The sequence below is a fragment of the Oncorhynchus mykiss genome, chromosome 11, assembly GCF_013265735.2.
Source record: "Oncorhynchus mykiss isolate Arlee chromosome 11, USDA_OmykA_1.1, whole genome shotgun sequence".
Taxonomy (NCBI): Eukaryota; Metazoa; Chordata; class Actinopteri; order Salmoniformes; family Salmonidae; genus Oncorhynchus; species Oncorhynchus mykiss.
In genome coordinates, this window is record NC_048575.1 from 61,674,361 (window position 1) to 61,687,838 (window position 13,478).

Sequence of the window (13,478 nt, forward strand, 5' to 3'; positions counted from 1 at the left end):
TCGTGTGTGTGTGTGAGAGAGGTATTTTCTACAACTTTCTGGATCTACTTGAAGGTAAACTCCAGTCCTGACCGACGTATATAGAGTTGTTTCATGTAGAATATCGAAGGGGAAAAATAGAAAGACTGTGTATAGGCTCATCTGTCATTAAAAAATACACATCCCTTTATCAAAAACAAAGAGCAGGCAGATGTCAACAACAAGCAACTGTCTCCCCCTCAGTCTGGTTCTTCTAAAGTTTTCTTCTGACCTAGGGAGTTTTTCCTCGTCAACTGTGCCTATGCATATTCTCTGTGGGTTTTAGTTGGGTTATGGAAATGACAGCCATTGAATTGTACAACATTGTTAGCAGACACATGTAACAGACGTTCTCAGCCACTAAAAGGCGTTATTTGCCATAATAAATGCACCGTACTGCAAGATCAGTGGTGAAAATCAAATATTTTGCAGCCTAACATTACCATAACTGCCCTGTAGATGGCTAGCTGATTCTAGTTCTGCATCACAGCAGAGTAGGTTGTTGGTGCACAATGTCTGGTTATGCTGAGAGGCAGAGAATGAGACATGTGTAACCAAGCCTACCCCTCTCTGTCAGTAGGCTACAGCATAGACTAGGTTACACAGGGAGCCGCACTCACAATTGCTCGCTCGCTCGCTCTCTCGTAAATATTGCTACCCGGGACTGGAATACTCCCTGTAATCCCACAGAAAGATAAAATCAACGTCAATCAATCGGTGTACTTCGCTTCACAAACGAGGGCGAACAGCTGGTAAGATTGAGGTGTTATTCATGATAACGAGAATTCTGATATTTACCTGTCCATTGAGCTATCGATTTGAAATTGACAATATTGGTCAGGTGACATGGGGATGACGTTTCAGCAATTGCTTGGCGAAGGTGTTTTTCTCAGTCGAAGAATGTGTCAGACTAATTTGTATTAATATTAATAACAGAATACGCTGCTACCTCACGTCAAGAGCTGGCAGTAAACCTTGCCAGACTGCAACTGTATTCAAGGTAATCGGGGTGCACCGAAGTGTTTGCTTATGCAGGCTATTGGCAATTAGGTTTTCTGGTGTTGTGTTCTTATCAACATCCTCGCCCTATTTTGAGAAACACAGTTTATTCAGGAAAGTGAAATTACGTAATATTGCGGGGAAGTGGCACCTAGCTTGGGGTTAACTTGAACTATTGTGAGTTTGCGACATGAAAGTGGTCAGTTCTTGAACACAGTGCAGTTGACAATTTACAATTGGTGATAAATTGGCTAGACTGGTGCAATTCCACGGTTAAAGTGATGCTAACTGTTGTCAAACAGTTTGACAACAGTTAGCATCACTTTAACCGTGTTAGCCGCTAACAGAATGACAGCACAAACCATGTTACCCAACTTTCCTTCTACACTAATTCTGCAAGTAAATGTGTTTCTGTAAACGTTTCCATGGAAATGGTTCAAAGTAGTCATTGTGCAATGTACATAGTTGCATGGTTTGTTTAACTTTGTAATAATTGTTTTTTGTTTGACATTTTAAAGTAAAAAAATATGAGTCTCAGCAACACTCTTAACATGGAATTGCCAGCCTCTTATTGATGATCATATAGGGTTTGTGCTGAATAGCCCATTCCTGTTGTTGATTTCTGGAAAATAAGCCTACCAATTTACTGAGAGCAATTATTTTATCAACATTGGCTGGGTTGGAGACCTTTCTCATTGTTCCAAGGACAAGGACTCTGAGAAGCCTGGGGCATTTCAACACCTGGCGTCCTCAGGGACACACACACACACACTTAGTCTTGTTTAACTAATCTTTTGGCGACAAACAATTGATTCCCATTCAAAATCGTATTTTTCCTAACCCCTAGACCTTACCCTAACCTTAACCCTAAAACCTTAACCTTAGATCTAACTTTTAACCCCTAAGCCTAACACTAATTGTAACCGTAACTCTAAACCCCCTAGAAATAGCCTTTTTCCTCGTGGGGACTAACAAAAGGTCCCCAGTTGGTCAAATGTTTTGTTTGTTTGTTTACTATTCTTGTGAAGAGTTCACACACACACACACATACTGCTCTGTGAAATCTTAGTAGGTCACCTCTATGATGTGATTTGTTTTATTTACAGTAGGCTATTGAACTTGAACAACAGGGAACTTTTTGTTACACACACACTCCTTTTTTTATTTCTCTGAAAATAATCATCACAGAATTTGAGCAATGCCCGTTCTTTTACTACCTGATTCAATTTCATTTCAAAGGAGCCGTACCGAAAACTGAAATAAAACATTGCACATAATGTTTTCTATGTAACATCCAAAAGGCTACTGAAAAACTGTCCTACTATTACTAACTCTATCAAAGCTGTTATTAACAGCTATTCTAGATTATATACAGTAGCTAGTTACTTTACTGTTGTGTGCTCATTGAGCCAGCATCTCAGTATAAATGTGAGTGTAGTGTTGAGGTGTGTGTTTGACAAACTTTGAGGTTGGCTGCTGCCATGGGCGCCAGTCTAATTTCTTCAATGTTTGTTGCTTAGCCCACTGCAACCGCAGTTTCTTGTTTTTTTCTGAAAGAAGTGTAACTCTGTTAGGTCGTCGGCTGCCATACCCCATTTGTGTCAAGGTACAACGAGTTATGCATTCTTTTATGTGTCTTTGGGCACCAATGTTGTACTGGACAGACAGTTGACTATGTAGCCTGTCTGTTGCTATGCACAATTCGTGTCAGCCTCCTTTGTCCTCTTTCATCAATGACCCGTTTTTGACCACTGGCCTGCCGTTGGCTGGAAGTCCTTTGGGTGGTGCACCATTCTTGATACATAGGGCAAACTGTTGATCATGAAAAACCCAGCAGTTTTGCAGTTGTTGACACACTCAAAACGGTGCGCCTGGCACCTACTACCATAGCTCGTTTTAAAGGCACTGAAATAAGTTGTCTTCCCATTTACCCTCTGAGTGGCATACATACATACATACATACATACACACACACACAGAGAGGATGGGATCATGCTGTAGGAAGGTTAACTGGAAGACTGTGCAAGACAAGGGCTTCGATTCAGCCCCCAAGGAAGCAGACACGACCACATAGACATGTTGGTCTCTTTGTTGTGGGCATAGTTTTGGGAACATAAACAGCTCAACAGGGTGTTGTTTCCTCTACTGGTTTCTTCTAGTCAACAGTGAACTACCTGGAATCCGTGTCTCCAGCAACCGTGTGTGACTGGTGGGGGTTAAACCCGGGTCAACTGCATACCACTAGACTGCTAGCCCGCTGTGCTAAAGCCTAGTCATTAGCTCAAGGAGCGAAAACCAGTCTTCAGGTCTCAGGCAAGATTACTCATCACACAGGCCTGATTTACCGTTCCACATTCATTACATGAGGCTAGGTTCAAATAAACAGTGTCGGGAGATGTTTTCCACAAATTGGATGTCTTAGAACTCATCTGGTTTAAGCAGGTTTGTTGAACAAGCTCTGTCCATTAGCTCAGCGTTGTGCATAGCCCACCCAAAACATCTTGTCACCAGTTTTGCAAACACAATCACTCTGCCCCTCTCATCATAGACACCTTACACTGCTTTGGAACAGTCACAAGGTGTCATGGAGAAAAATGGATTCATTATGGAAACCTTACACTGCAAAACTAATGCGGTGTCATGGAGAAAATTGGGTCCATGAGTCCTGATGAGCTTCCTGTTTCCTGCTGATTTGACTGTGAGGTGGAGTTGGCCAGCTCAAGGTTAGTGTGCCACTGAGTTTGAATGGGAAAGCAGCTCATGCAAATCTTGTCCCCTTCAACAAATTATCGCCAAAGCAACACCTGTGTGCCGTCTGGTTCTGTCCCTGTCCACACAGAAGGCTTGTCATAGCAGAGTCAGGCCTCCCTGAGACATTATGTCATATTTTCCAGCTGGAAAGGGACTGGAGTGGCATGTACGTGTTCCCACAGACTCATATGACTTGTTCTGTCTGACCTTGGCCCCAGCTCAATTGCTACCACATTCAGTGCATTCAGAAAGTATTCAGACCCCTTCCTTTTTCCACATTTTGTTACATAACAGCCTTACTCTAAAATTGACTAAATAAATGTTTTGCTTCGTCAATCTACACACAATACCTCATAATGAAAATGTGAAATCAGGTTTTTAGACATTTGCAAAAATGTATAAAGAATATAAAACATACCTTATTTACATAAGTAGTTAGACCCTTTGCTATGATACTTGAAATTGAGCTCAGGTGTGTCCTATTTCCATTCATCACCCTTGAGGTGTTTCTACAACTTGATTGGAGTCCATCTGTGCTAAATTCAATTGATTGGCCATGATTTGGAAAGGCACACATCTGTCTATATAAGGTCACATAGTTGACATAGTTGACAGAGAAAAGAACAAGCCATGAGGTCGGAGGAATTGTCCATAGAGTTCCGAGACAGGATTGTGTCGAGGCACAGATCTGGGAAAGGTTACCAAAAAAATGTATCCGGCATTGAAGGTCCCCAAGAACACAGTGGCCTCCATTCTTACATGGAAGAAGTTTTGAACCACCAAGACACTTCCCAGAGCTGGCCGCCCGGCCAAACTGAGCAATCAGGGGAGAAGGGCCTTGGTCAGGGAGGTGACCAAGAACCCGTTAGTCACTCTGACAGAGCTGCAAAGTTCCTCTGTTGAGATGGTTGGCTTTCTGGTAGGTTCTCCCATCTCTGCAGCACTCCACCAATCAGGCCTTTATGGTAGAGTGGCCTGATAGAAGCCACTCCTCAGTAAAAGGAACATGACAGCCCACTTGGAGTTTGCCAAAAGGCTGGTGTGATGAAACTAAGATTGAACTCTTTGGCTTGAATGCTAAGCATCATGTCTAGAAGAAACCTGGCACTCTCCCTACGGTGAAGCATGGTGGTGGGCAGGGACTGGGAGACTAGTCAGGGGCAGGGACTGGGAGACTAGTCAGGATCAAAGGAAAGATGAACGGCGCAATGTACAGAGAGATTCTTAATGAAAGCCTGCTCCAGAGCGCTCAAACTGGGGCGAAGGTTTACCTTCCAACAGGACAACGACCCTAATCACACAGTCAAGACAACACAGGAGTGCTTCGGGACAAGTCTCAAAATATCCTTGTGTGGCCCGGACTTGAACCCGATCAAACATTTCTGGAGAGACCTGAAAATAGCTATGCAGCGACACTCCCCATCTAACCTGGCAGAGCTTCAGAGGATCTGCAGAGAAGAATGGGAGAAGCTCCCCAAATACAGGTGTGCCAAGCTTGTAGCGTCATATCCAAGAAGACTAGGCTGTAATCACTGCCAAAGGAGCTTCAACAAAGTACTGAGTAAAGGGTCTGAATACTTATGTAAATGTGATATTTCAGTTTTTTCACTTTGCCATTATGGGGTATTGTGTGTAGATTGATGAGAAGAAAAAAAGCTATTTACTTCATTTTAGAATAAGGCTCTAACGTAACAAAATGTGGAAAAAGTAATGGGTCTGAAATCTTTCCGAATGCACTGTATGGCAATGGTCTATTTGCATATAGGCCTACTGCAGCTCTGATTGGTTATGGCGCAACGGTTTGTGTAGAGTATGAGTCGTGCCTGTCAATGCAATAGAATCCTACTCTGCGTTCTGCCCAACAAATTCTCTGGCACAATTTGAACTTCATTCAACTTTCTAGTTTTCTATCTCGTGCTTCTCTCTGCGCGCTGATATTTCAAATGTGCGGCGTGTGCAGCTTAGAGGGAACATTTAGTTGTAATAGGCATGAGAGATCCAAAGACTATTCTTACTTTAGACATTGGCGAGTGACTGGTCTGAATTCTGGACAGTTACAATCAATAAAATGTTTCTGCAATCCGCAGCCTTAAGGGTTTGAGCGTACTCCTGGGTCAGAGAGCATCGTTAGACAGTCACACTGTACTACTCCATACTGGAGGACTGATGGATAGATAGGGCCATAATAACAGTGATGTGAGTCTCATTTGAAACACGATTACATAACACAAGGGGGACACAGAAGGTCTCCGCACTTTTTTTCAGCACTTTAAACCACTGCTGTCTGTGACACTTACTATCTGACTGGCTTGCTGGCTGACTGACTGACTGGGGTGCCTTGTCCTTATGTGGCAGTTGAAGAGGTGGAACATTGGCTTTAGATGTCCTGGTACAGAGCTAGCAGTGTTGAGTTTTTATAATGAAATCTTGCACTTTGCTCCTGACTGTTTTTGTGTTTTGTGTGACCCTTCTTCATATCAGTCATCCTCCCTCTGAGCTGTTTCTCTTTTTCTTTTTTTCATTTAATCTTCTTTTCTGCCTTCTGTGCATTTGAACATTAACTTAACTTATCAGTGGTGCACCACAAGGTTTATACACTATATACAAAAATATGTGGACACCCCTTCAAATTAATGGATTTGGCTATTTCAGCCACACCCGTTGCTGACAGCTGTGTAAAATTGAGCACACAGCCATGCAATCTCCATAGACAAACATTGGCAGTAGAATGGCCTTACTGAAGAGCTCAGTAACTTTCAATGTGGCACCGCCATAGGATTCCGCCTATCTAACAAGTCAGTTCGTAAAATGTCTGCCCTGCTAGAGCTGCCCCGTTCAACTGTAAGTGCTGTTATTGTGAAATGGAAATGTTTTGGAGCAACAACGGCTCAGCCACAAAGTGGTAGGCCACACATGCTCACAGAAGGTGAGTGCTGAAGCGTGTAGCGCATAAAAATCGTCTGTCCTCGAATGCAACACTCACTACCGAGTTCCAAACTTCCTCTGGAAGCAACGTCAGCACAATAACTGTTCATCGGGAGCTTCAGGAAATGGGTTTCCAAGCATAAGATCACCATGTGCAATGCCAAGCGTCGGCTGGAGTGGTGTAAGTTTTGCCGCCGTTGGACTCTGGAGCACTGGAAATGCATTTTCTGGAGTGATGAATCACGCTTCACCATCTGGCAGTCCGATTAACAAATCTGGGTTTGGCGGATGCCAGGAGAATGCTACCTGCCCGACTGCATAGTGCTAACTGTAAAGTTTGGTGGAGGAGGAATAGTGGTCTAGAGCTGTTTTTCATTCTTTGGGCTAGCCCCTTAGATCCAGTGAAGGGCAATCTTAACGCTACAGCATACAATGACATAAGTGGAGGGTCTTCAGAGAAGGAAGGGGAGGACTATCTTCCTCAGTGAAACACACAAAAATGATCCTTTTATAAGATAAAAAATATACTAAATATAATTGATTAAAACACATTATTTTGCAATGAAGGTCTACAATAGCCTCAACATCACTCTGTAGGGTATAACCATGGTGTAGCCAGAGGATGGCTAGCTTCCGTCCTCCTCTGGGTACATTGACTTCAATACAAAACCTAGGAGGTGCATGGTTCTCACCCCCTTCCATAGACTTGTACAGAATTTATTGCAACTTCCGGAGGACGTTCTCCAACCAATCAGTGCTCTTGCAGCATGAACTGACGTTTTGTCCACTCAATCAAAGGATCAGAGAATGAAGCTAGTACTGAAAGCATAAGCTACAGTTAGCTAGCAGTGCAGTGCATAAAATGTGGTGAGTAGTTGACTCAGAGAGAGAGACAATAGTTTAACAGTTTTGAACAAATTCATTTTCTTCCAGAATGACCCTTTGCAAGATAGTGTCATTTATTTTCAGTTTCACTTACTTAGCTAGCAAATGCAGCTAGCTAGTTTAGCCTACTCAAACACCCTGCTCAAACAAAGAGATGCTATGTTAGCTAACTGGCTATGACTATCCAACACAACACTGGAACTCTTCCAAGTCAAGGTAAGCTTTTGGTTTTGACTCATTTATTGCCACCGGGGCTGCCGGTGTAAGTGCTGAACTGCTTACTAACTGTACACTGTAACGTTACTGCATGATTGTAGCAGGTTTACTAACCCATTAGTTTTATTAGCAATTTTGACTATGGCATTACTTTAGGTAATATGGTGACAACGATGTAGGCTGTGTGTAGCAGTTATGATACGGTTTGGCTTGGAAAGTTTTTTTTCACCTGGTCACATACAGCTGAATTGTTGTGCATTGAAGTCCACAAGCGAAGGGAAAAGGTGAGAGGAGGAGCGCGCATAGATGCAAGAAGGAATACAACGTGGCTGCTATGAAAGTGAACTGTGTTTGTGTGATCAGGGGTGTATTCATTCTGCCGATTCTGTTGAAAAATGTTTCTTAAACGGAACAAAATGGGGATAAACATACCTGAATTTGTCCAATAGAAACATTTGTTTGCCACTGTTGGACTAATGATTACACCCTATATCAGCTAGATGCAGGCAAGAGTGTGCAAGGCGGTACTGAATGTGTTACTGTCTGTCACTGTGTCACCTCAAATTTGTCTCTCGACCTGTGTGCACCTATGTTGTAAACTTTAATTCATAGGCTAAGTTGTAGCAAACTCATAGCCTAAACCTATCGCTGTTACATTGAACTGGGTGAATTGAATATGAATGACAGTCATCCAATATGCTGTCATAGAAATAAGGCCATGCTCATGAAAAATTGTCCTCCCATCTTAAACGGCACTGACCACCACTGAATGACATTCTAGAAGATTCTGTGCTTCCAACTTTGTGGCAACAGTTTGGGGAAGGTCCTTTACTTTTTCAGCATGACAATACCCCCGTGCACAAAACAAGGTCCATACAGAAATGGTTTGTTGAGATCGGTGTGGAAGAACATGAGATGTACAATGAGCAGGTGTCCACATACTTTTGGTCATATAGTGTAAGTTGACCATCAGTTAATACCATTTATCTTAACAATTTTTAATTTCAACTTAAATGGCGTAATGTGAGAGTTGCGACATCCCAAGGAATCCAGGATAGCATGGACAAAAACTTCCCATAGAAGATTGTTTTGTGTTTCATTGTTTGTTGTTTACACATCCAGACTGGAGCTGAAGATTCATCTCCCATGACAACCATTCCTTTCTTTGAGCACCAGCATAATCAGACTTTGAGCGCCGGAATAATCAGAGTTTATCAGTTTACTTTTCTACTTGGGTAAATACCAATACTGCTGGCCTTGATTTCCACCAGGAAACAGGTGGTTCTGAAGGCGCCTGTTGTCCTAGAACTTATAGTCTGAGTCTTTGCCTAGGGCTGTGTTTGACCCCTTTTGACTGGGCAGGCTGAACCATCAGCAGTTGTGTATTTGGGCAGTTGCACAGTAACGGACTTGCGCTGAGATTGAAAATGTATGCCAAAACAAAAACCTTTTATGTAAAAGTTTAACAAACCATACAACTCTATGCACAAGGACTACATTTAACTATTTACACTGACATTTTTACAAAAACGCAAACACTGGAAGAACTGCAAAGTTTGGTATCAGAATTTGTCAAATCTCCCTCCGTTTATGTGAGCATGTTTTCCAAAAACTCTTAAATATTTGTTCCGAATGAACGTGAAAAGATGTTTGAAGAAAGAATGGGGTGTCAGCTATGACATGACACGTTGAGTTTTGAAACAATCTCTTTTGGTTATTCAACTACAGTAAGTGGATGTGCACCCGGTAACAGAATTGTGAAATTTCATGATGGGTCTGTACGACACAGAAATACATAATTATGGATACGAATGCCAGTCTCTTCATGGTGATAGGTACACACCAATATCTTCCTTTGCATATTTGGGTATTATGCTACGCACGGGCTATTATTTAAATGAGCTCCGCCACCAAACAAGACCAAATTTGGTTGGACTGGACAAAATCTTAAACAATCATAGACGTCTATGTTTCACAAGTTTGGACATCTAAGTACAGCTCAGTAGAGTGCAGTACAGTACATTATAGTATACTCAACTCTAGTGTGCTCAACTGTGTACTGTACTGAACTCTATTTTACTGCACTGTACAGTACATGACTGTACTGAGCTATAATCTACATTTGATTTACTGTAATGTAATATATATACTGTGCTATATACTGGTCCGGACCGAAACAAATCTCAACCAATCATGGACATCTATGTTTGACCCAAATTAAGGCTGGTCCAGACATCTGTGGGTGTTGAAATCAAAGCCAGAGCGGACTGAACCAATTTCAACTACTTTTCAACATTCAGTAACGTCCGGTGTCGGTCGGTGCTTAGTGGGTGAGGATGATGGTTACAGTAAATAGAAAGAGCGGGTAGGTGTCAGTAAGAGACGGAAGAGGTGACATTAATTTGAGAGAGCGGGTGGGAGGGCTTGTCCAGACTTTTCAAACTTTTGCTTTGACCACCAGATGACAGAAAGAAAACAGTTATCAGCTTAACATAACTGATTTGGGAACAGAATTTTGAGTTAAATCACTTAAATAAAATTGATATCAGTAAAAACACCAACTAACAACTACCTTTGTTACTTCTGTGGACTTTCATTATCCTCCTTCCTCAAATTTAGAAAATACCTTAAAGATATGTGGGTTTTTGGTAAAGGAATTACAAGGCAATGTTTCTTAGACTTACAGAAGCCAGAACAAATTATACTAAACTAAATATGTGTTGATATTAGTTGGCAGGGGGCTTTACTTCTATATTATTGTGTTTTGATGTATTTCTAATACCTTTTAAGACTTTCTCTGGTAGATGTTTTCTAAGACCCATTTTCCATCTGTTTGACCAGAAATCAAAGCCTTTGCGTATTCCTGAAAAATGCATATATGCCTTAATTTCCAAAAAATGTAGACTCCTACAGTGGCTTGTGAAAGTATTCACCTGCCTTGGCATTTTTCCTATTTCGTTGCCTTACAACCTGGAATTAAAAATATTTTTGGGGGGTTTGTATCATTTTATTTACACAACATGCCTCCACTTTGAAGATACAAAATATGTTGTATTGTGAAACAAACAAGAAATAACACAAAAAAACAGAACTTGAGCGTGCATAACTATTCACCTCCGCAAAGTCAATACTTTATAGAGACACCTTTTGCAGCAATTACAGCTGCAAGTGTCTTGGGGTATGTCTCTATAAGCTTACATCTAGCCACTGGGATTTTTGCCCATTCTTCAAGGCAAAACTGCTCCAGCTCCTTCAAGTTGGATGGGTTCCGCTGGTGTAGAGCAATCTTTAAGTCATACCACAGATTCTCAATTGGATTGAGGTCTGGGCTTTGACTAGGCCATTCCAAGACATTTAAATGTTTCCCTTTAAACCACTCGAGTGTTGCTTTAGCAGTATGCTTAGGGTTATTGCCCTGCTGGAAGGTTAACCTCCGTCCCAGTCTCAAATCTCTGGAAGAATGGAACAGGTTTCCCTCAAGAATTTCCCTGTATTTAGCGTCATCTTCATTCCTTTAATTCTGACCAGTTTCCCAGTCCCTGCCGAGGAAAAACATCCCCACAGCATGATGCTACCACCACTTTGCTTCACTGTGGGGATGGTGTTCTCGGGGTGATGCGGTGTTGGGTTTGCACCAGACATAGCGTTTTCCTTGATGACCAAAAAGCTACATTTTAGTCTCATCTGACCAGAGTACCTTCTTCCATATGTTTGGGGAGTCTCCCTCATGGCATTAGGTGAACACCAAATGTGTTTGCTTATTTTTTTCTTTAAGCAATGGCTTTTTTTCTGGCCACACTTCTGTAAATCCCAGCTATGTGGAGTGTACTGCTTAAAGTGGTCCTATGGGCAGATACCCCAGCCTCCACTGTGGAGCATTGCAGCTCCTTCAGGATTATCTTTGGTCTCTTTGTTGCCTCTCTGATTAATGCCCTCCTTGCCTGGACCGTGAGTTTTGGTGGGCGGCCCTCTCTTGGCAGGTTTGTTGTGGTGCCATATTCTTTCAATTAAAAAAAAAAAAAGATTTAATGGTGCTCCGTGGGATGTTTACAGTTTCTGATATTTTTTTTATAATCCAACCATGATCTGTACTTCTCCACAACTTATCCTGTTTGGAGAGCTCCTTCGTCTTCATGGTGCCTCTTGCTTAGTGGTGTTGCAGACTCTGGAGCCTTTCAGAACAGATATACTGAGAACATGTGACACTTAGATTGCACACAGTTGGACTTTATTTAACTAATTATGTGACTTCACGCGCAACTTTTCAGTTTGTTTTTTGAAACAAGTAATTTTTTTCACTTCACCAATTTGGACTATTTTGTGTATGTCCATTACATGAAATCCAAATAAAAATCGATTTAAATTGCAGGTTGTAATGCAGCAAAATAGGAAAAAATGCCAAGGGGGATGAATACTTTTGCAAGGCACGATAGCTTTCATTTGATCTGCTCCTCTGAACTTCCCATGTTGGTTCTCCTGGGCCCTTTTACATGGAAATATCCCTAGTCATATCTCCCTTGGCTCAGCTATGTTTCTCTGCTTCATTAAAACTTTGTTTCTCAGCATCTGTTTGATATGACCGTAATGAAAGCTAAAGGAATGTGCAATGGCTGCAATTGGCCTTGCGGTTCACAGTAAATATACATGTACAGTACATACAGTATAGGCAATAGGCAGTTCTTTCCTCTGAGCTCAGTTGAAGTCCTGCTGTGGAGGGTTGAAACCTCTACCAATAATCCTGTGTTTACATGCTCTATTTCTCAGATCCACTGATGCATAGAACAACTCTAAAGTAGTCCTTTAACGTACATGTTACATCTAATTGGTGTTTCTCTAGGAAATGCATATTATGTACTTGGAAATTAAATTAATTTGAAAGTTTTGGCGTTGATGTGGTCCAATAAGATCCAAGTTAGATCAGATGGCCATAATGGGCTTAATAAACTGTTGAATACCTCTGAACAACCCTTTAAAAAGCTGTTCTCAGAACACCACAACATCACAGGAAGCATGTATACTCAGGGGAAGTGTTTCAGTCAAAACATTGTTTAAATGTGCTCTGGTTTGTTGAGGAAAGAGAGAACACATTACTAGGAAAGTCAACTTCAAAACAGTATGTAGTTTTATTGGGATTAGCAGCTGTGGTTTGTAAGTAAGGAATCTACATGTTTCTGAAATTACTTACTTCCCCTTAAACATGTATTACTGTACATTTTTGGGGATACTTTCACAGCAAGTTCTCCATAGCTCTGATTCAACATGTGGCATTCACTCTCATTGGCAACACTAAGGAAATGTGTTTATCACTGAGGAGAGCCTAATGTGAGGGACTGTTTAAAAACTCTGCATCCTCTTGGTTGTATAACAGCAGCTGAATCTAGATGGAGAAATGCCCTTTTTCATCTGTTTCATCTTAATGACTTATCTCCCTTTCCCGGCCCCACAGTTTCTTTGGCAGCCTCTGAGATGGTGCAAACTCCCTAAGAAGGCCACCAGAGCTACATAGGCATAGGCTGTCAAATCATCAGATAGATATTGGCTGGTGTTTGATTCTCTGCCCAGGAATTGGTTCGTTGTTATTTGACTCTTGGGATTCCAATTGACTGTAGCTGTAGGTCATGTTATTGTTGTTGTTGTTGTTGTTGTTTTGGTCCTGCTGAGCTCCCACTCTCCCTCTTCTCTGT

General features: G+C 41.7%; 1 protein-coding gene across 5 annotated transcripts in view; it reads left to right on the top strand.

Moving 5' to 3' along the window:
• Positions 1–31: 31 nt before the first annotated feature.
• Positions 32–13,478, top strand: part of LOC110536168 (phosphatidylinositol 4-phosphate 5-kinase type-1 beta) — a 68,951-nt gene continuing 55,504 nt past the window's right edge. For 2 of the 5 annotated variants that reach the window (XM_036936041.1, XM_036936046.1), the window contains exon 1: positions 479–770. The gene's annotated coding sequence lies outside the window, so the exon portion shown is untranslated. Of the gene's footprint in view, positions 55–478; positions 771–857; positions 1,019–13,478 lie in introns of those variants that run through there. The other 3 variants (XM_036936042.1, XM_036936047.1, XM_036936045.1) reach the window with 2 other exon arrangements.